A 21,051-nucleotide genomic window follows, 5' to 3' on the forward strand; every position below is an offset into this window, starting at 1 on the left:
ATACAGATTGATGGTACCTTCGTCGTAGACTCAGATGACTGGTGGCCATCGGGTACCTAGTTCAGTTTGAATAATTGAATCTAATCTTTCTTTCTGAAGAGACTGCTTGAGGAAAATCAGTTTAACTGGTTCTGTTTGTTTATACCAACAGAACAAACAGTTTGAGTGACATGCACCTGCCTCACAGAAAGACGGAGTGTCAAGTACGTGAATGAGGATGGGGAAGACATCTGGATCTTTTGATAGATATTTTGCATGAGGGAGGTCAAGAGTTGGGACTATCTCTTATTTTCAATGGACTTTTTCGTAAGGTTAAAGGAAACATGTTCAAATCATGATCAGCCCAAATAATTCTATGCATTATTCTTCTATGTCTTATAATTTTTTTATAAATAGTGTCCATTTCTGTCTTGTTTTATGTGATTATTAAAGACATTCTTCCCTTAATTTGTAGCCCTATAAGTTAAAAGTTCATATTGAATCATTTGAGAATAGATAACTATACTCAAAGTTGCTAAACCATAGACTTTTTGATAAGACTACCTAACAGCCTTTAGGGTATTTTGCTGCTGTTAATACTGCTGATAATGATGAAAAATAATGATTAAAATTTATTTAACATTTTCCTATGCTGAAATTTTGTGAGATATTTTTGTAGTTTCAACAACTCTTATTGTATGCACTTTGCCCCATTCCATATTTACTTCCAGAGGATAGGCTAAAATTAAAAACAAAGGGATGTATTGAGATTAGTTTTGACATGATGAGAGTTTTCTTTTTTTGAGATGGAGTCTCACTCTGTCGCCTAGGCTGGAGTGCGGTGGTGTGATCTTGGCTCACTGCAACCTCCGCCTGACAGATTCAAACAATTCTCCTGCCTCAGCCTCCCGAGTGTGTGGGACTACAGGCGTTTGCCACCATGACCGGCTAATTTTTTGTATTTTTAGTAGAGATTGGGTTTCACCATGCTGGTCAGGCTGGTCTCAAACTCCTGACCTCATGATCTCCCCTCCTCAGCCTCCCAAAGTGCTGGGATTACAGGCATGAGCCACTGAGCCCGGCCTACATGATGAGAGATTTTATCTCTTAGAATTTGTATTTTTCCTGGCCACGCTGGGAGCTCAGGCCTTACATGTTGCCAGAATCTCTATGTTAAATGAGATTTAAGCCTATCTCTCAATTAAAAGTTGGCTTTGTCTGGAAGGTCCAAGGAGAAAGGGCTAATCATAAATTTTTTAATTTAAGCCTTAGGTCAGATGCATTGTATTAATGTTTTGGGCTGCACATGATTTAGCTACATTTAGAGAATGAAGAGTTCTTTATAGATTGTAGAAACCATGCTAGGTTTTGTATTAGGCTGTTCTTGTATTGCTATAAAGAAATACCTGAGACTGGGTAATTTCAAAAGAAAAGACATTTAATTGACTTATGATTCTGTGGGCTTTACAGGAAGACTAGTGCCCGCATTTGCTCAGCTTCTGCAGAAGCCTCAAGAAGCTTACAATTATGGCAGAAGGTGAAGGTCGAACAGGCATATCACATGGACAGAGAAGGAGTAACAGGAGACAGAGGTGTGCCACACACTTGTAAACAGCTAGATCTTGCAAGCACTATCACAAGGACAGCACCAAGCATTCATGAGAAATCCACCCCCGCATGATCCAATCACCTCCCAGCAGTTTCCACCTCCAATACTGGGAATGACAACTCAACATAGGATTTGGGCAAATATACAAATTACATCAATATTTCTCACTGTACAGCAATCCTTTTGCCTTGGTTTTCTATATCAAACCCATCAACCTTTAATGATTTATGAGTAAAGCACTGATAGCTACTGGGAACATCTAGAACTCATGTGCTCTATCTCTATTCCATGGAATATCACCCTCTGCTATACTGGCTTAAATAAATATTTCACATTAGAAGACATAAATTCAGTTTGTCAGATCATGTTCAGCCCAGACATCATTTCCCTTTCTTTTGTTTCCTAAATCGTTAAGGGCTAAAGTCAAAGCTGTTATATGTTCCCAAAGTAGTATAAAATATGTATGAAGCATTTAAGACATTCCAAACATTTCTCTTTATGGTTTGGGACCAATGTATCCATTAATTTGTTCTTTGGTCTGAGCTTTTGCCATAAAAGTCTTAGGCCAGGTAAACATCAATGTTTTCCATTTTTCTTCAATTTATTTATTTTTATTATTATTTTTTTTTTTTAGCAAACAGTGACTGCTGGAAGCCCCTAGAAATGAATGCCAACCTAGTTTACAAAAGACAGTGATGATGTCAGTCAATATGCAGAATTGTTCAACTTCTTTTATCTTTGCAGAGCCACCTAGTGTAACTGAAATGGTAAACCTGAATAGGCCTTTAATTGGATTGAGCTATTATGGATCCTAGAGCTAGCAATGCAGACTGAAAATAGTGTGTTCTTTGTCGTCACCAAGATAAAATGTGCTTCAAAGGCAAAAATGAAGTTGCTTGAAGTCAGTTATTAGCTCAGCCAGATTCATTTTCAATAGCATGTCTCAGTGTGTTGCTTGTCTTCTCAAAGGTGGTCCTTTCTGGCCATTAAGAAAAAGTAGTGAAGCATCCCTCCTGTCTTCCACACAGGTTGATTGTTAAATGTAACCAAGGAGACTGTAAAAGGCTTCTAAATGGGAGAAAAAACTCAGCCTGAATGCCTCAGATTAATCCTTGTTGTCCCAGTTTTCTCACCTATAAATTGGAGAACCTAATTTCTATTGGAACCACTGTATTGTGGTTGCTGTGAGAATTAAATGGTATAATGTCTGTGAGAGTGCTTTGCAAAGTGGAACTCCCCCTATAAATGTATGGATTATTATACTGTTTACCCTCCATAAATGTATGGATTATTATACTGTTCACTGTCATTTTTTAAAACAAATCTTCCAAATATCTTCACACCTCGAAGAAAGATTTGAAAGAGTTCCCATTCTTTTAAAATCCTGTTAGATCATTTTCCTCTTTAATTTCACTTTTGATATGAACTTACTCAATTCCAGTCCTGATAGCTATTCAAGCAGTAATCTTAGCATAGCTATCAGCAAAACTTCATAGACAACCTTGTGTAAAATTCTGTAACCTTGAAATTTTATTCCCATCTTATCTTGATAGAGACATGAATATATAAAAATGCTATCTGAAAATTAAAAATTAGTATGAAATTCCTCATTGTATCACTGTTACAGATTTTTTTGTCTGTGGAAAAAATAGGTAATTACTCTGTCCAGTTAAGATACACTTTGGCAGGTGATGAATGTTGACAGTATGCTGACTGGAGCTGAACCATAGATTATTACTGATATGTGTATGTATGTTCATATCTGTGCATATGTGCATGCTCACACATGTGTATGTATGTGTGTGTGAGAGAGAAAAAAGGAAGTAAGAAATAAACATCTTGGATAAGTTAATATAGCGCATAAATTGATTTTTCAGGTACTGAGTACCTGAAATGCACTAGGCATAGAAAATATAAGAGTAAGAAATTTTCCTGGCTCTTAAGCAGCTTTTAACCTAGGGGTCAAATCAGAGAATTCCTTTGACATTTCCAGTTTCATTAAATGAGATGTTTAGATCATGTGGTAAAGTTACTCACAAAGCTAAAATGGTGAGATTCTACTTAATTTTTACATTTAAATCTTATTTAAGAGAAGAAATCTGTTATCTTGAAGACTGGATTCAGCAGACTTGACCCTCAAAGAGGGGATATTTTCATGAAAAAAAAGGGGCACTGCCCTTTTTCTTGAAAGGATCAGATTAACCAAAGCAAAATTTCAGTTCTTTGGGGCTAGAATGTGTCTTTTCCATCATTAGAAATCAGTGAGTAAATACTTTAGTGGGAAAAGAATAATAGATATAATTTTCATCCGTTTTTCTTTTAGTTATTTGTCCACCATTTATTCACAGTCCTAAATCATAGCTAGATCCAGGTGGACAACCCAGGATCCTGCCCCAGTGTGGGCCAGCCATTTGGCAGAAGTCGGTGGACAAGTTTTGGAGAGTTAATCCTTGATATATACTTAATCTTAGTTAATCTAAGACGCTTGAAGAGTATCTTGCTGATGAGGTCACTTGTTTTTTTTCTTTGCAGAATAATTAGTGTCACTTTACTCCACACCTAGGATAGTTCATCCTTTCACCTCTTAAATAAAATGTATGAGAGGCCTTCATTTTGGACTGAGGTCCTGCACTAGGCTATAAAAGACCAGATCAAAAAAGAGTAGAGTAACTCCAGAATGGAGTCATTGATGCCATATGCCAGATAATCAAAGGGAACTTAGAAAAGGGCCAGTTTAAAAACGAAAAACAGAAAACAAAAAACAAAAACAAAGCAAAACAAAAAAACAAACAGAAGATTCACTGCAATCAATTTGAAGGGGCACAGTTAACCTGAGCCAGCATGATAAAGAAGTCATTGCTTTCACCCTATAAGAAAAGTGACTTTCAACAATCAATCTGTTTTCTTTTCTTTATTTCTGCTTTCTTCAGCCTTTTCTGCCTGTAAAGCTCACTTCTTCTGCTCAGCTTAGTTGAGTGCCTTTCTGTAATATTTTGTAGAATGAATGCTACCGGACTCATGAATTGCTAATAAAAGCCATTTAGAGCTTTAAAATTCAACTCGTTAAAATTCTGTTCCTTGACACACTCAAGGAACACACACTGCCCTTCTTCTTATGTTTTTTATCTTGGATAACTTAATCTTTATTCCAGCACTATCATTTCATGAACAACTTTTGATTTTCCTTCTTTTCACCCTGAAATGTTTACCAAACTCTGAAATGTAATTGTTCAATTACTGCCAAATTTGACTTAATTTTCACAACGTGTTACATCCGAGGTTTGTCATCTTCTACCCTCCTCCCCAAGACTACTTATTTTTAAAATATATAACCCATGTATAGTGAGACTGTCTGGTGAAAGTGAAGATATTGATCTCAAAGCCCTGCCACTCATTCCTTCGTATCCTGTAGGTTATAGTTGGAAAACTAGCAAACCAGACGTTTTAATATCCTCCTGCTTCCATCTGATTGGCCTTTTCTCTGGATCAAGCATTCTGGATGGTTTCTCAGAATTCAGAGTAATGTATTTTATCATATCATTCTACACTTTTAAATACATTTAACATTAAACCTCAAATTTCCCCAAATCTGATGCTTCAGTCACAAGATGACTCACTCTTCTTAAAACATGTCCCATATGCTCTAACTACCAAATCATGCTGGAGGGCAAAGGCAGTGTCGCCTTCAGAATTTTTATCCTTCATAGCACCTAAAGTTCTGGATCTACTCACTTCTTACTAAATAAATGTTGCACTATTGTTTGTCATCATAATGGTCTGTATCACTAATCCATGCATTTTATTATTAAATGCATACTTACTGAATGGCCACTGTATGACAGGATTATTTTTATGTACCATAAAGAGCTTGTTCTCTAGAAATGTAAATTATCTGTTACAAGTTAGATTTTGTAAGAGAATGTGGTATGTGAAATAATGCTCTCTTTATTGGTGCAATTCTATAACCTCCATGGAAACAATATCCCATATTATCCTAATGATATCTCTGGTGATGTGTTAAGTTTTATTTTTGCCTTCTTAAAAAGGGCAGAACTTTTTTTCAAAAAATAGTTAAATTAGTAGCTACAATTTTGGGGCACCTCTTGTGTATTAGAAACAATATACTACATACCTTATAGAGTTGTATCTTTATTCTCATTTTATGAAGGTGCAATGTAAAGGTTCAATAACTCAACATTTTGAATCCAAGGTTTGAACCTTATTCTTATTGCTCCATTCTTCTGGTGTTTCCCCACTCTACAAGCTTCCTTTTAATAGTTGTACTCTGAAGCAGCCCCTGGCAAGTTCTAATTCCAGGAGAACACTTTGTTCCCCTTCCACCTCCCTTCATGTTCCCCTTCGCAGGACACCACAAGAGACCTTGAAGGTTGGGTCTTTGTGGGGGTTCCTCTCTTAAAATGAGAAGCTTGCTGCGAAATCTAGCATAGCAGCTGAAAGATACTAGTAAATGTTTTCCAAACAAAAATCCCTCAGTGAATCAAAGAAAAAAAGGTATAATTTTCTGTTGGTAAATGCAACATGCACAAGTTATTTGAAACAGCTGGTTCGAGTGGAAATGAATGACTTCCCCAGGGTCACAATCTGACAGTAAGTGCTTGTTGCTTACATGTGTGGAAGAGGGAACGGGGACAGATTTTGTAACAGAGCAGAACAATTTCTCCACTTCATCAGTTCATGAATATTTGAATGGAGAGGGTGTGATTTCCAGAGCTTCTCATGGCTTTGCTTTTTATTTTTCCTCCAGCATTCTTCTTATCTAGTGAGTATCCATCATATACCTACTACAACGTAGGGATGATGCTAGGCACTGTGCCCACGGAGCTCAATGTGACACATTTCCTTGCTTCTTTGTATTATTCTTAAAATTATGGTACAACTGTATTAGGCAAAGGAGGGCAGGTGTCATTGTTTATACAGTGAGAGGGTGAAGAAATCAGGACATCTCAGCTTTCCCACTCTCTATGACTGTACTCTGTGCTACTTGAATAGAGGGATGATAGCTTTTGGAGAGAGCCCCTGAGCTGGATCTCCATATAGTTTTCCAAGGGCTTTAACTCATTTGCTGTCTTATGCAATCCAATAAATAGTTTTAAGCACCTATATGAGATGTAACCCTCTCTATTCGTGTGCATTTTCAAGTAAGGCATTTTATTCTTCTGCATCTCAGGCTATCTTTTGCTAAATGAGAACACTTAAGTACCGCAGCTAAGAAATATTTACCACAAATATTCAAAAGCTCTACATTGGTCATGATTCTGGTGAACGAGAACTCTACAGATATCAAGTATGGTAGTTGTAGCTCTTCTTATGCCTACTTTTTACAACCTTTCTCAGAGACAGTCAATTGCATGGGGCAACAGAAGTCTGATCTGTTTATGCTTACATACAAAGCTGCCAGAAAGTCAGGGTCACCGATTTCAGTTTCTGTGAATGGGACACAGTGGTAACTTGGCTCTATCTAGCTGAAGAATATGAAGGTGTATACAGTCAGGCTTCATGTAATTACGGGAATGCATTCTGAGAAATGTGTCATTAGGCAATTTCAATTTTGTGTAAACATCGCAGAATGTGCTTATTCACACCTAGGTGGCATAGCCTACAATATACCTAAGTTATATGGTATAGCCTATTGCTACTAGGCTACAAAACTGTGAGGTACGGTCCTGTACTAAATATTGTAGAAAATTATCTAAATATATCTAAACATAGAAAGGGTACAGTAAAATATGATATTGTAATTTTATAGGACTCCCATCATTTATGTGGTCTGTTGTTGATAGAAACAACACCATTATGCAACATATGACTGTATAAAAAGAAACCAAAAAGGAGGAAAAGAAATCATCAATTTTGAAATCACCAAAAAGAAAGGGGGCTGAAGACTAATGTAGGAGGTAAAGAGAAAATTGAAGTAGGAGAATCCCACTTGCTAAGGACTTTATAATGCCAACATGATTCATTCACAGATGGGAATCCAGAAAATAAAACAAAATAAGCTAGAGGAGATTATAAGAAGAGACAATCACTTCTAGCATGGTGTGTAAATGAGAGGGAGGGAAGACATTCTTAGTTCAGAGCTTAGGGTGATGGTAAAGTCTCAATGAGATGGATTTGTTATTGATGATAGCCTCTACTATGTAGCAGCAGCTCCTTCAGTTTCATTAGAGTGCTGAGAAATACGTGATTTCTGAGAATGCATTGTGACACCAAGAGGCAAACTAGAATCTTGGAGGAAAATATCCAAATGCACTTTTCCTTGATCCTCTATATGCCATATATAATGCTGTCTAAAGAGTGTGTTGTTTGTTTTTGTTTTTAAAGGAAGTTGGAAACCTGCAGTTGTTTGGAAGAAATAAGCCCTGTATAGACCAGGAAATCAACTGATGACTAGGAAAGGATGGGAAAGATGATAAGGTCTCAGTTCTCATGCGGAGGAGTGGGAGATTGGAGAACTCCACATCCATTTGAAGTAAAAGAGCTGCAGCTTACCTTGAGAACTGGTGGTTATTCCATTGTCTTGCCTAATTTCTGGAAAAGGGACTTATTTACAGCCAAGCACCAGTAAAGGGAAATTTATGGTAAAGACAAGCAGACTGTATAAGATTCAAATGGTTAGAATTGGAGCCCACATTTGGCCCCCTGAAAATGGGAACAGGAAGCACAGCAATTGTAATGATGCTCAGTACATGTACTATTGCTTTCTATTTTCCAACTTCCTTAACTAACTCACTGTTTTATTCTTCCTCAAAGCATAAGACAGCCACCCCTCCTAAACCAGCAGTGAGTAGAGATAACTTGTGATTAATTCATTTCCCAAGAAACTACTAGAATGTCAATTAACCCAGAAGTATTGCAATAAATAGTAGAGTTTAATAAACAGTAGAGTTGAATTCAAATATCTCTGATGCTGGACAATGTGAGTAGCAAATTATGATAAAAGAGGGATCAGTAGGCTGATGAACCAGTTGTGGTGTCAGTAAGAGACATAGCACTATATGTACTCTTAGATTTCCATTGACATGTGGTGTTTGGCAATGAGTCTGTGGTTGGTGGGCAACAGGAATATGAATATAAACTTCAAGTCCCTTGAAAACTGTCCTCTAAATCTCAGAAACAAATCAGATTTTAGGAAATCCTCGGAGAGAGACAATATGGGTCAACAGTTTATGACCTACTCATATATACACAGAAACTGGTACAAAGGAAGAAAGGCAAAATTATGACGAAGGTAACCCCACCGGGTTAGACATTTTAAATGATATTTGTTATAGATACATGAGGGGTTGAGCCACAACAGTCAGGGAATGTCATAATCCCTCGGGCTACCTGAGTCTAGTTTTAGCCCAAATAAACCATAACAGATTGTGACTTTATACAGACTTATTCTTTACACGGGGACACAAGACATTACAAACTGTCACCAGTAGGCCAGTTCTGGTCCTTGATTTAGCTGCACAAAAGAATTTGAGAGTGAGTCCAAAGTTAGAATGAGCAAAGAAGTTTATTGCAAGGCAAAAGTATGCTCTAACAGGAAAAGAAGGCTGCTCAAAGAGAGAGACAGCAACTAGTGCCTTAAGAGGAATTTTTTTTTATGGGAGTTTTACATACATATAAAATACTGGTGAGGTCAAGTATGCAGAGGTGAATCTGCAGTTGGCGCATGTGCTCAGAATCTTCATGCACTAATGCACATTGCAAGTATCATTGGCATGTAAAATCTCCACCTAGGAGTGTGTTTTTACTATTAAAATGATGAAAAGTTTGCTATACATTAACTTTGAGCCTAGCTGTGCATGTGGGATCCTGGAGAAGTCCCTTGCCCTCTGCTCCAGGAAGGAATTTGTAGCTAATAGCTTCTTGGGCTTTTAGTGCTGATTCATTGGCTGGAGATTGAGCCAATCTACATCAGCAATAAGGGGCTTTTGTTCTCTTTCCCAGGCTGTACTAGGTATCGGGAACCTGTAGCCATCTGATATTCTGCTGGTGTTCTATACAACCACTTATCTTATAAGAGAGTTAGGTGTTGATGCATGAAGGTGCAAGCTAAAAGAGCTAACTGTGAAAGGGACCCGCTGGGCTTCACTCAAAGAGACATGTCAGTACGGCCTCCTAACTTTACTTATACTGCTTCATAACCACTATGCCCAACATTTTAAATGGGCTATGGAGGCCACAACGATTTAACTGCAGACCTAGAACATTATCATGTATTTTTTAGCTAGACCATACAGTGATCCAACATCATGTAGACCAATGGTTTCCAAAATATGTTGCCCAAACCAGCAGACTAACCTTCACTTCTAAGCTTGTTAGAAACGTAAATCATGAGCCCATCTCAATTGAATGAATCAAAACCTCTAGCTGGAGGAGATGGAGGCAAGGATGTTTTTATATATGCTAAAGATTGAGATGCATTGATATAAAAATAGCTTTCTTAGCATTTCACTCTTCATTCAACAAGGATGTATTTTGTATAAAGCACTTTTCTGAAAACTAGACAGTCAGTGGTGAACAAGGTAGACATGGCTCTGCCTTTATGAATCTGAGCAAACTTTAGTGGTGGAGAAAACTGTTAAGCAATGACTTTTTCAATTAATGATTTCATTGCAATTCTGGTTAATGCGGTAAAAAATAACGATTTTTGAGGTATTTCAGAACATACAATGGGAAAACAATATCTTTGGTACATCTTGGCATTGTGATGGTGTATATAAAATAAACACACAATTTCAGATAAAAACCATGAAGATATAATAAAATGACTTCATGTGATGCCAATGTAACCCAGGGGATGACCTTTTATAGACAGCAAACTAAAGACGAGAAGACCTATGTGGAATTGTAAAAGTGGCTCCAAGACATTTCTCACACTTAGGCTCCTCTCTCTTTAAATAATATTAAGTGATTCAGTGTAGCAGATATCTGAATCTATTCTAACATCAAAGGATAAATTAACTCCTGCCTGGTGCTCAATGCAATGATTCTTAAATTGACTTGGCATTCACACATCACAACAGAAATATAAGGATGCCGGGGCTTGGTGGTTAGCACAGGACATGTGCAAAGGCACAATGGGATAGAGATTAGATTCCATCATTGAGCGAGGTACAATCCCTGCTCCTGCGGCCCCCAGTGAGCACTCCACAATTCTATCCTGTTAAGCTAAAGGAACTCTTTAGATGAGATAGATAAAGAATAATGAACTGAAATAAATTGAAATGTACTTGCCAAATATATTTTTATAGATTCATTTTTTCTATGAACCCTTCAGTTCTTCAAATGTACTATTGAAAATAGTGAAAAGAAGAGTCTTTTTTTGCATCCTGATATTTTTCTCTTTTTGGAGGGAGGGAGAATTCCTTCAAAGCTGAAATTTCCTATTCTTCCATATTCCAGGGGGCTTCCTCTCTTTTGTCATCCTCTTCTATTTAGATCAACATTTCATTTTCTGTTATGTTCTATTTGATTACATGCTTTATGGTGCCAGTATAATATTTTAATCATTTTTATTTTGTAACACAGTACCTGATACATGCTAGATTCTTAATAATGTTTTATTTGGCATATGAATGAATTAACACATGAATGTGTGTTGCTTAACCTACCATTCGGCAAGTTTTTAGAAAGAGTTGGAGTGGTGGAGATGAACTATTTATAAGGGTGGATTCAGACCTGGATTATGAAATGGGATTGAGATGAATCCAAGGGATTTAATATTTTTTTTAATTAGCATTGCATTGCCCTGGTGTCACCTCCTTTCTCCTCATAGCTCATAACACAATTTAAGTTAAATAATTACTGACACGATGAATCTCCTTTTCCTCCACTAAAGTATTAGCTCCATGAGAATAGAGACAGCTTACTTTACATTGTTTTATTCCAGAAATACAGTACTCCTACAACAATGTTCTGAATCTAGAAAATTCTGAGTAAATATTAGTCGGATGATATGTTATCTTGGCTTCTTTGAGAAGTTGACACTGAGGCAAGGATTCAAGTACAAATATTTCATTTGGGAGCTGAAGGAGACATCTGTAGAAAATTTAGAGAATCAAAAAAGGAAAAAAAAACACAGTTAATAGAAGATATGCTATTAAGAGTGTACACTAGCCCCAGCACACACCAGTTCATTTTGCTCCATTAAGGAAAGACAAGGGTGGACGCTCAGCTCCCCACTGGAACCCTTTGACACAGCAATGAGGGTTCTATGTTGAAGTAGAGGGCTAAGAAGCCCTGCCTCGAATTGCTTTGGTCATTCTCCTTGGTGCCAGGTGGTTTTGGGGGGTTCCGCTCCCCACCAGCTCTCACTGACTACAAAGATGAAAGAAAGTAGGATGCTGTCTTCCCCTGACTTGCACCCTTTGCTGCTGGGTGAGGGTGGATACTCAGCTAGCCACTGGACTCTGCTGACACCATACCCACTGACTGCTTCTGCTGAGTATGAGAAGAGAGACCAGCTCCCAGCTCAGACGCAGGTACACTACCTTCACTTGCTGGGAAAACAGAGTGCCACCCACTTGCATTGAGCCAGGGATGGAAGATTAGCTCATTGCTAGGCACCATTATCACAAGGCAGAAAAATTATAGCACTGTTGTCTGTTTTCCCCAGCTGCCGGTTGGTGGGGTGGGATATTGACAATTAAATCAGCCCTCCAGAAACCATGAGGGGTACAGGGTAGTTTTCCATAGGTATTTGGCCTGACTAGGCCAATATTTTGCTGAAAAGGTTTTTTGCTTTCTTAGGCCATCCCTTCTCCTGTCATTTAGCTAGGCTTAACAGGCTTTCTCAGAGCTGCTTTTGCTCTGTTGGCTGTTCTGGATTGGAGGCACCCAATATGAATATATGACAGATAATAAGTAAACCCAGGGAATTCACCACTGTGCCACTGTGTCATTTCTCAACATCGCTAGACACCCCTCCTTCTTTGCCATTTTCCACTCTTCCAACTTCCTATGTTTATTTTTCTGTGTTATGTCACAGGTGTTTTAGTTGTAAGAAGGAGGACCTGGGACAAACGGACTACTTCGTTTGGGCCAGAACCAACAATCCCCTCAAATTATCTTTGAAGCCCAGATGTTTACGGAAAACTTCAAGCATATATTCCATTGAGTTTAACACTTGTCTTCTATTTACATTATTTATTTTCCTATATGGTTAGAGAGTTAGGTGAGTGGAAAAAAATTCTTTCATTTTAAATGATGCCACTGGTGGAAATTCTTATACATGTTTCTCTTGCAATCTTCCTAGCTGGGATTTTTTTTTTTATGAGGGAAGATAAAGAAAAGATATTACAGCATATTTCACATGGTAAGTTTTTTAAACTGTTCTTAATATTTTTTCTCGGTCTCTGGATTCAGGGTACACACAGGTGCCATGTACTCTATTTTTCAGCCCCATTTATTTAGAAATTAATCTCACACTCAAAATCCAAAATCACTTTCTATTCCCAACTGCAGTGACCTAAAAAGTTTGCCTTAAATATGACTCCATAGACGTATTTATATTTAATCAAGCCTCTTTACTGACACTCCTGGCTACAGCTGCTGATTCTGTTGCTGACAAGGGCAGGAAGGACTTTGAGGAGAACGTTATGGGACCTAGCTAATTCAATGCATAAGCTTTTTTTTTTTTTTTTAAGAAAAACAACGTCACACAGAAGTCAAATGATGATGATTTATCTATAGTGTTATAGTTTCTAGCAATGTAGTATACAAAACAGAAATCCAAGAAAGAGAAAGAAATAAAAACAACCACAGCCACAAGAACACTGAAGAAAATGCATCCAGATTGTTTTAGTCTTGATTTTCTAAAGACACTCTTGTGAGTTAAACATTTATTTAGTTCTCTATAGGTTACAGGTAACATATAGAGTCAATGAGTACCCAGTGTATTTGGGTTCAAATCCTCATCGTCCCACTTACTGCATATGTAAATTTTGTCAAATCATTTAATGTGGCAGACTGTTTTCTAATCTGTAAGATGGTCATAATAACAGTGACTACTTCATAGATTGATATGAAGACAAATAATTAATAAATGTGAAGTGCAAAGAATGGTGCTTAGCAAGATATTTATGCTCCAGAAATGCTGGTTGTTTTCAGTAATCTTCAGGGCAATGATTTGCTATAATTTTGTCAACTCTGCAATTTTTTGGAAATCTACCCCTACTTATGGAGTTATCAGAGATGTCAAAGACAAATAAATCATAGCCTCTGACACCAAAGAAGTTATTATCTATGAGAAATAAAATAAAGAGAAATGATGAAGTAGACTAATATTGTGGAGTGAATACTATGTGCCAGTTGACAATAGTCAATACCATCCCCATTTTGCAATAAAATAAAGTAGAGGAACAAACTCAAATTCACACAGTTAAATTCATATATTCAAGTGCAGGTGTACCTGAAGTCACAGATTATAGAAAACTCTTTCTTTCAACATTAATTAATAACAAAATGATATGGTTTGGCTGTGTCCCCACCCAAATCTCACTGTGAATTGTGACTCCTACAATTCCCATGTGTCATGGGAGGAACCTAGTGAGAGGTGACTGAATTATGGGGGCAAGTCTTTCCTGTGCTGTTCTCATGATAGTGAATGAGTCTTATGAGATCTGATGGTTTGATAAGGGGAAACCTGTTTCACTTGGCTCTCATCATTCTCTCTCTTGCCTGCTGTGATGTAAGACATGCCTTTCATCTTGTACCATGATTGTGAGGCCTCCCCAGCCATGTGGAACTGTAAGTCCAATCAAGCCTCTTTCTTTTGTAAATTGCCCAGTCTTGGGTATGTCTTGGGTATGTCACTTGGGAGTGAAAATGGGCTAATGCAGTAAATTGATACTAGTAGAATGGGACATTGCTGAAAAAATATGCGAAAATGTGGCAGTGACTTTGGATCTGGGTAACAAGCAGAGGTTGGAACAATTTGGAGGGCTCAGGAGAAGGCATGAAAATGTGGAAAAGTTTGAAACTTCCTAGAGACTTGTTGAGTAGCTTTGACAAAAATGCTGATAGTGTTATGAACATTAAGCTCCAGGCTGAGGTGGTCTCAGATGGAGATGAGAAACTTGTTGGAAACTGGAGCAAATGAGACTCTTGTTATGTTTTAGCAGAGACTGGTGGCATTTTCCCTTGCCCTAGAGATTTGGAGAACTTGGAACTTGAGAGAGATGATTTAGGGTATCTGGCAGAAGATATTTCTAAGCAGCAAAGCATTGAAGAAGTGAATTGGGTGCTGTTAAAGGCATTCAGTTTTATAAGGGAAGAAGAACATGAAAGTTTAGAAAATTTGCAGCCTGGCAATACAATAGAAAAGAAAATCCTATTTTCTGAGGAGAAATTTAAGCCAGTTGCAGAAATCTGCATAAGTCACAAGGAGCTGAATGTTAATCACCAAGACAATGGGGAAAATGTCTCCAGGGCACGTCTGAGATTTTTGCTGCAGCCCCTCCCATCACATACCCAGAAGTTTGGGAGGAAAAAATGGTTTCATGGGTCAGGACCAGGGTCCCTCTGCTCTGTGCAGTCTAGGGACTTGGTGTCCTGCATCCCAGCCATTCCAGCTGTGACTAAAAGAGGCCAAGGTACTGCTTGGGCTGCTGCTTCAGAGGGTAGCCAAGCCTTGGCAGCTTCCACATGGTGTTGAGCCTACAAGTGCACAGAAGTCAAGAATTGGGATTTTGGAACATCCACCTAGATTTCAGAAGATGTATGGAAACACCTGGATTCCCAGGCAGAAGTTTGCTGCAGAGGTGGGCCCCTCAGGAAGAACCTCTTCTAGGGCAGTGCAGAAGGGAAGTGTGGGGTGGGAGCACCTACACAGAGTCCCTACTGGGGCACTGCCTGGTGGAACTGTGAGAAGAGGCCTACCGTCCTCCAGACCCTAGAATGGTAGATCCTTCGACAGCTTGCACCATGCACCTGGAAAAGCCGCAGACACTCAACACCAGCCCATGAAAGTAGCTGGCAGGGAGGCTTTACCCTGCAAACCCACAGGGGTGGAGCTTCCCAAGACCATGGGAACCCACCTCTTGCACCAACATGACCTGGATGTGAGACACAGAGTTAAAGGAGATCATTTTGGAGCTTTAAGATTTGTCTGCCCCACTGGATTTTGGATTGGCATGGGGCCTGTAGCCTCTTTGTTTTGGCCAATTTCTCCCATTTACAATGGCTGTATTTACCCAATGACTATGCCCTCATTGTATCTAGGAAGTAACTAACTTGCTTTTGAATTTACAGGTTCATAGGCAGAAGGGACTTGCCTTGTCTCAGATGAGACATTGGACTGTGGACTTTTGAGTCAATGCTGGAATAAGTTAAGACTTTGGGGGATTGTTGGGATGGTGTGATTGGTTCGGAAATGTGAGGACATGAGATTTGGAAGGGGCCAGGGGTGGAATGACATGGTTTGGCTGTATCATCACCAAAATCTCATCTTGAATTGTAACTCCCGCAATTCCCATGTGTCATGGGAGGAACCCAGTAAGAGGTGATTGAATTGTGTGGGCAGGTCTTTCCTGCACTGTTCTCATGATAGTGAAAGAGTCTCACGAGATCTGATGATTTGATCAGGGCAAACTCATTTTGCCTGGGTCTTATCATTCTACTCTGTTACCTGCTGTGATGTAAGACATGCCTTTCTCCTTCCACCATGATTGTGAGGCCTCCCCAGCCATGTGGAACTACAAATCCAATAAAACCTCTTTCTTTTGTAAATTGCCCAGTCTTGGATATGTCTTTATCAGCAGTGTGAAAATGGACTAATACACACAAAAAAAGGATACATTATGGTCTGAAAGTGATTCCAAACTCACCATGAACCGATGTCAGTCTTACCTTGTACATGGCCAGTGTCTTGCCTGAATGACAACTCCCAGAAGAAGAAGAATTTGATCATCACAATCTCCTCCTCTGTAAAATGAGGTGGGCAGAGGAAATATCTCTAAGGCCCATTCCCATTCTAGCAATCTGCAAACCTATAAATGTTTATGTTCTGGAACCTTATTTTTATATTATTAATGACAATTTTGGGTACTATTTGATAAATAGAAATAAAATTTAGCAGATAGGTTTGTAACCTGCTGTGAAGCAGGTTGGTGCTATTGAAGAAATTGTTTTTAAAACCTTTATAACATAAGGTAAGAAGAAACCAAATAATTATAAAGATTAGCGGTTGACTAGGAAAACCAAAAGGATGTACAGGTGTGATGTGCTTGGAGGCCCCATGAGATTCTATACTCATTTAATGACTCACTAAAACACCAAGGCATACTTAATGCATATTATCTTATTGAATCCTTACAGAATCCCTGTAAAATTGGGTTATTAAATCCCCAATTTTAAGTGACTGATGGAACCTCAAAGAGGTTAAGTAATTGCCCCTACAAGGTCATACTGCTTTACTGAGGGAATGCTGGAATTAAAATTCAAGTCTCCATGTGGCAATGTCCATTGTCTTTCTACTGTTTTAGAAAGCCTCCTGAAGTTTTCTGTGCATAACAAACGCTTTTCTTCTCATGTATTAATATAAATAACAGTACAGGTCATTAATGTTATTATTTACATAAATAAAAGTATGGGTCATTGCTATATTTATGGTAGTTATTTACAATAAGTACTGACTTTTTAACTATTCTGAACATTGAAATAAAATGCTATTTTCATTCACTGATGGAGCTGGACCTATTAAACACCAAAGCCTTTCACTGTAATTTTCTTAGAAAGTATTTTCAGGAATGGAAGAGCAAAGGGACGGACATTTTGTAATAAATTACTCTGATCCAATCACTTAACATGTCTTATTTAAACATTGCAATGTTTGGGGAAAATATTATCTTCCTTGTGTAACAGATGAAGAAGCTAAGGCTTAGAGAGTTTAAATAAGAAGCTACAGGGTCTTGCGATTCAAAAGCCCCTCTTTTACAATATTGCCTCCCAGAGCTAATTTCCAAATCAGGCTTTATTTTTCTTATGTTCCTTTAAACTTTTGGCTGGTATTTTCTTTAAGTTTTTATTTTAGTGCATCTCTAAAAGTTCAGAAATATATATTGACATCGGTAATATAAACATAAACAGAAAGTCTATGTTGTTCAGACAGTGATCAAATCAAAGTCTCAGTACTCACCTTATTGGTGAGTGACTTATGCTTTTAATGAACATAAAGGTATATAAGTTAAGAAATTATTGATCATTGTAGGCCCTCAGTTTGCATTTGCTCAATCAGGGAATCAGTAATTTTTATGGCTGAATAACAACCAGCATTTCTGGAGTACTTGTGCCTCACCACCATGTCAAATCAGTTTAATAAGTTGTGCTGATTCTTTTATTTTTTCCCAAATAAATCTTTTATCCCCCTTAGGGATCTTATCTTCAGCCACCTAAAATTTCTTCAAGTCAAGTAATACTCAACCCTTGACACATATGTCTAAATTTTTGTAATTTTTAAGCAAGAGCTTGATTTGCTGTATGCCGTAAGCTAAATGGACAATTTGAGGCACACGTTTGTCTGGAGAAAAAGTCTTGCTCTCAGCAACAGTTTAAAATGTTTCAGTGAGTAGCTATTGAAAGTGATATATTATGCAAGCAATTTCTTTGTAGTTATCTGTAGAAACAGCTCAGCTACTTAGACACAAATAAGTGGTGAAGCCAAGGTGAAGTGTTCCCCAAATTCCCATGCTGAGTTGTTTGTTCTGTCCTTTGTGCTCCCACAGCACTTCCTTCTTACTTCTGAAATAGGACTCACCAGCTTCTACTTATTTGTTTACATACAATTCTCCTGCCACATTTGTTAATTTGTTAATTTGACTATTAACTCTTCAAGGTCAAGGACCAAGTCTTAGTCCTCATTATACCTCGAGTATCTACCACAATGGCATATACATAATAAGAGCTCAATTATAGTCCTGAAGCGAGTGAATGAAGGAAAGAACAAAGGTCTCTATATTCTTCTCAATATTAAGATTTGTGGGGACCAAGATTGTGTGCCACCTGGATTCTCCTTCAACTTCTTGTTCTAGCTTCTGGGAATGTTGTCAGCAGCCAGACTTCAGTTCTCAACTCCTGCAGAGATTGTCTCATCTGCAAAGAGCTGCCTTGCTGAAGGTCAAACTCATTTACCTGGTAGGCCATATCCACTGACTGTTCCACATAACACAATAAAGCACTGGCTAACTCATCCAAGAGGGAAGAAATTTGAAGAGCTAATCAAACTCCAGAGTTCTCTTAGGATTGTAAAGGTTGCCATTGATCCTACATATCAATATAGCATTTTCTTCTTCCCAATCCTGTTTCCCTACTTTCCCTTCCATGAATGTTGATCACAAAGACACTCCTTAATGAACATACTACAAATTAATCTCTGTCTTAGAATCTACTTTCCAAAGAACTCAGCCTACAATGTTTTAAGAAGTATAATTATGAACAAATATAGTAAGAATCTGCTTTAGTGTGTCACTTCCACCCTTACTTCTCCAGTGGAAATCTATGCTGATTTACAGATTACATGCCAGGAAGTGTTATGTGGTTTCACCTACATGATGTAATATAATTATTACTTCAGCCCTGCATATTAGGCATTCTGTTCTAATTCCAAACTTTATATGTGGCTCAAAGAGTTTAAGAAATATACCAAGTTCTTACAGGTCATCTGAAGCTGGAAGTTAAATTTTCTTCAAAACCCGATAATATAATAAAAGCAAAAACCAAATTGGAAGTCTAGGAGATTTTATTTTACCTTCTACACTTACTAAAAGACCACAGGCTGGCATGATATGTCACTTTTAATAGCTGTTCATTGAAATATTCTATAGATGGTTGTTTCTCCTTTTCACTGCCTTCTCTATTTTTCTTCAAAATAGGGATTGAAAGCCAGGTGCCTAATTTGCTTGTATAAATCCTCATTGTCTTTTCAGGGATCTTATATTGGGTTGTTTAGAAATAGAGCTTAAACTGCTGAGGTCTCTGATTCAAGTGATTTATTAGAAAAGGAGAGCAAGGAGAAGGAGAGTGGAGAAACCAGGATGGAGAAAGGAACAATGCTAAGTTAGCTTGTTTTCAGCTGAAGACTACCTTCAGACTGATTCCAGTGTCTGGACAATAAATGCACCACAAAGTTAGTCTTTTCTGGAGGCAAGGAGGCAAACTTTTGTACCATTATGTAAGTTATTCATTGGTTATGGGTATAGCTATATGGCTATACATTTGCTCCCCCAGGTAGGTATAATCAACCAGGTACCACCTGGGAGATGAAGGTTAATAATTCAGAGAAGGAACTATTTGTGTGCCATTAACAGTGGACTCACAGCAGCAGTCATATAAGTGCACTGGTCCAGAGATGGGGACCTGTGAGAAGCATCAGAATATTCGCTACATCACTTTTATGGTCTGCATGTTTTCAATGGATATTTATTCAACCAAGTCCTGGGCTTATACTACATACTAGAAAAACAGAAATGAATAAAACAAAAAGTCATGTCCTATTAGAACTTGCTTTCTAGTAGAGGGAGACAGGTAATAAATAAATAAATAAACTATTTAATATGACAATGACCATTAAGGAGTGTGAAGAAAAATACAGAAGGGAAATGGTTGACATTTTTAATAAAATAGCTAGGGAATGCTTTACTGAGAAGATGACCCTGGAGCAAAATCCTTAGAGGAGATAAGTAGACAAGTCAGATGAACATTGTGAGAAGGAATCTTCCAGCAGAAAGAACTGCAGGTGCAAAGTCCTCAAGGTGGGAGTTCTTTTCATTTGCAAGAAGCAACAAGGATGCCAACAAAGCTGAAACAGAGAGATCTATGGAAAGAGTAATAGAGAAAAGATATGAAAGGGGTAAGGGCTGGCCAGGTAGAATCTTATAAGTTACTAAAAGTACTTGACTTTTACTTTGCATGAGATAGAAAGTCACTGGAAGGATTCTCAGTAAAAGAATGGCATCATCTGAATCATATCATGAAAAAATGTCTGTCTGCAGGTTTGAGAAGAGGTGGATGGACAAGGAGAATAGGAACACTAGCGGGAAAGCTATTACAGTATCTAGGAGAGAGTTGTCTGTGGCTAGAATCAGAATGAGATAGTGAAGATGGGTGAGATTTTATCTGATTCTGAATATATTTTGAAGATACAGCCAACAAGACTTTTTGACTGATTGATACGTGGGATGAGAGAAGGAAGAGTGGAACATGATTCTACACTATAATAACACTTGACCAGCAGGGTTGGTCTTAGTTTCTGATTGATGGCCAAATTCATTAGATACAATAATTTTTATAAGTATCATGTTTACTTAGATTTAAGAAAGTATGCAGGACAAGATTTTTTTAACTTCTATTTTAAGTTCGGGGGTACAAGTGTAGGTTTGTTGCATAGGTAAACTTGTGTTACGTCAGTTTGCTGTATAGATTATTTCATCCCCCATGTATTAAGCCTAGTACCC

General features: G+C 37.9%; 1 long non-coding RNA gene across 1 annotated transcript in view; it reads right to left on the reverse strand.

Annotated features, from left to right (window-relative positions):
- The window catches only part of LOC109028817 (uncharacterized), an 83,673-nt gene extending 78,194 nt beyond the window's left edge, over positions 1-5,479 (reverse strand). The window contains exon 1 of the long non-coding RNA XR_002007791.4: positions 5,410-5,479. This is a non-coding gene — a long non-coding RNA (uncharacterized lncRNA). The remainder of the gene's footprint in view (positions 1-5,409) is intronic.
- Between the last annotated feature and the right edge of the window lie 15,572 nt (positions 5,480-21,051).

Source organism: Gorilla gorilla, chromosome 9 (assembly GCF_029281585.2).
Source record: "Gorilla gorilla gorilla isolate KB3781 chromosome 9, NHGRI_mGorGor1-v2.1_pri, whole genome shotgun sequence".
Classification (NCBI taxonomy): Eukaryota; Metazoa; Chordata; class Mammalia; order Primates; family Hominidae; genus Gorilla; species Gorilla gorilla.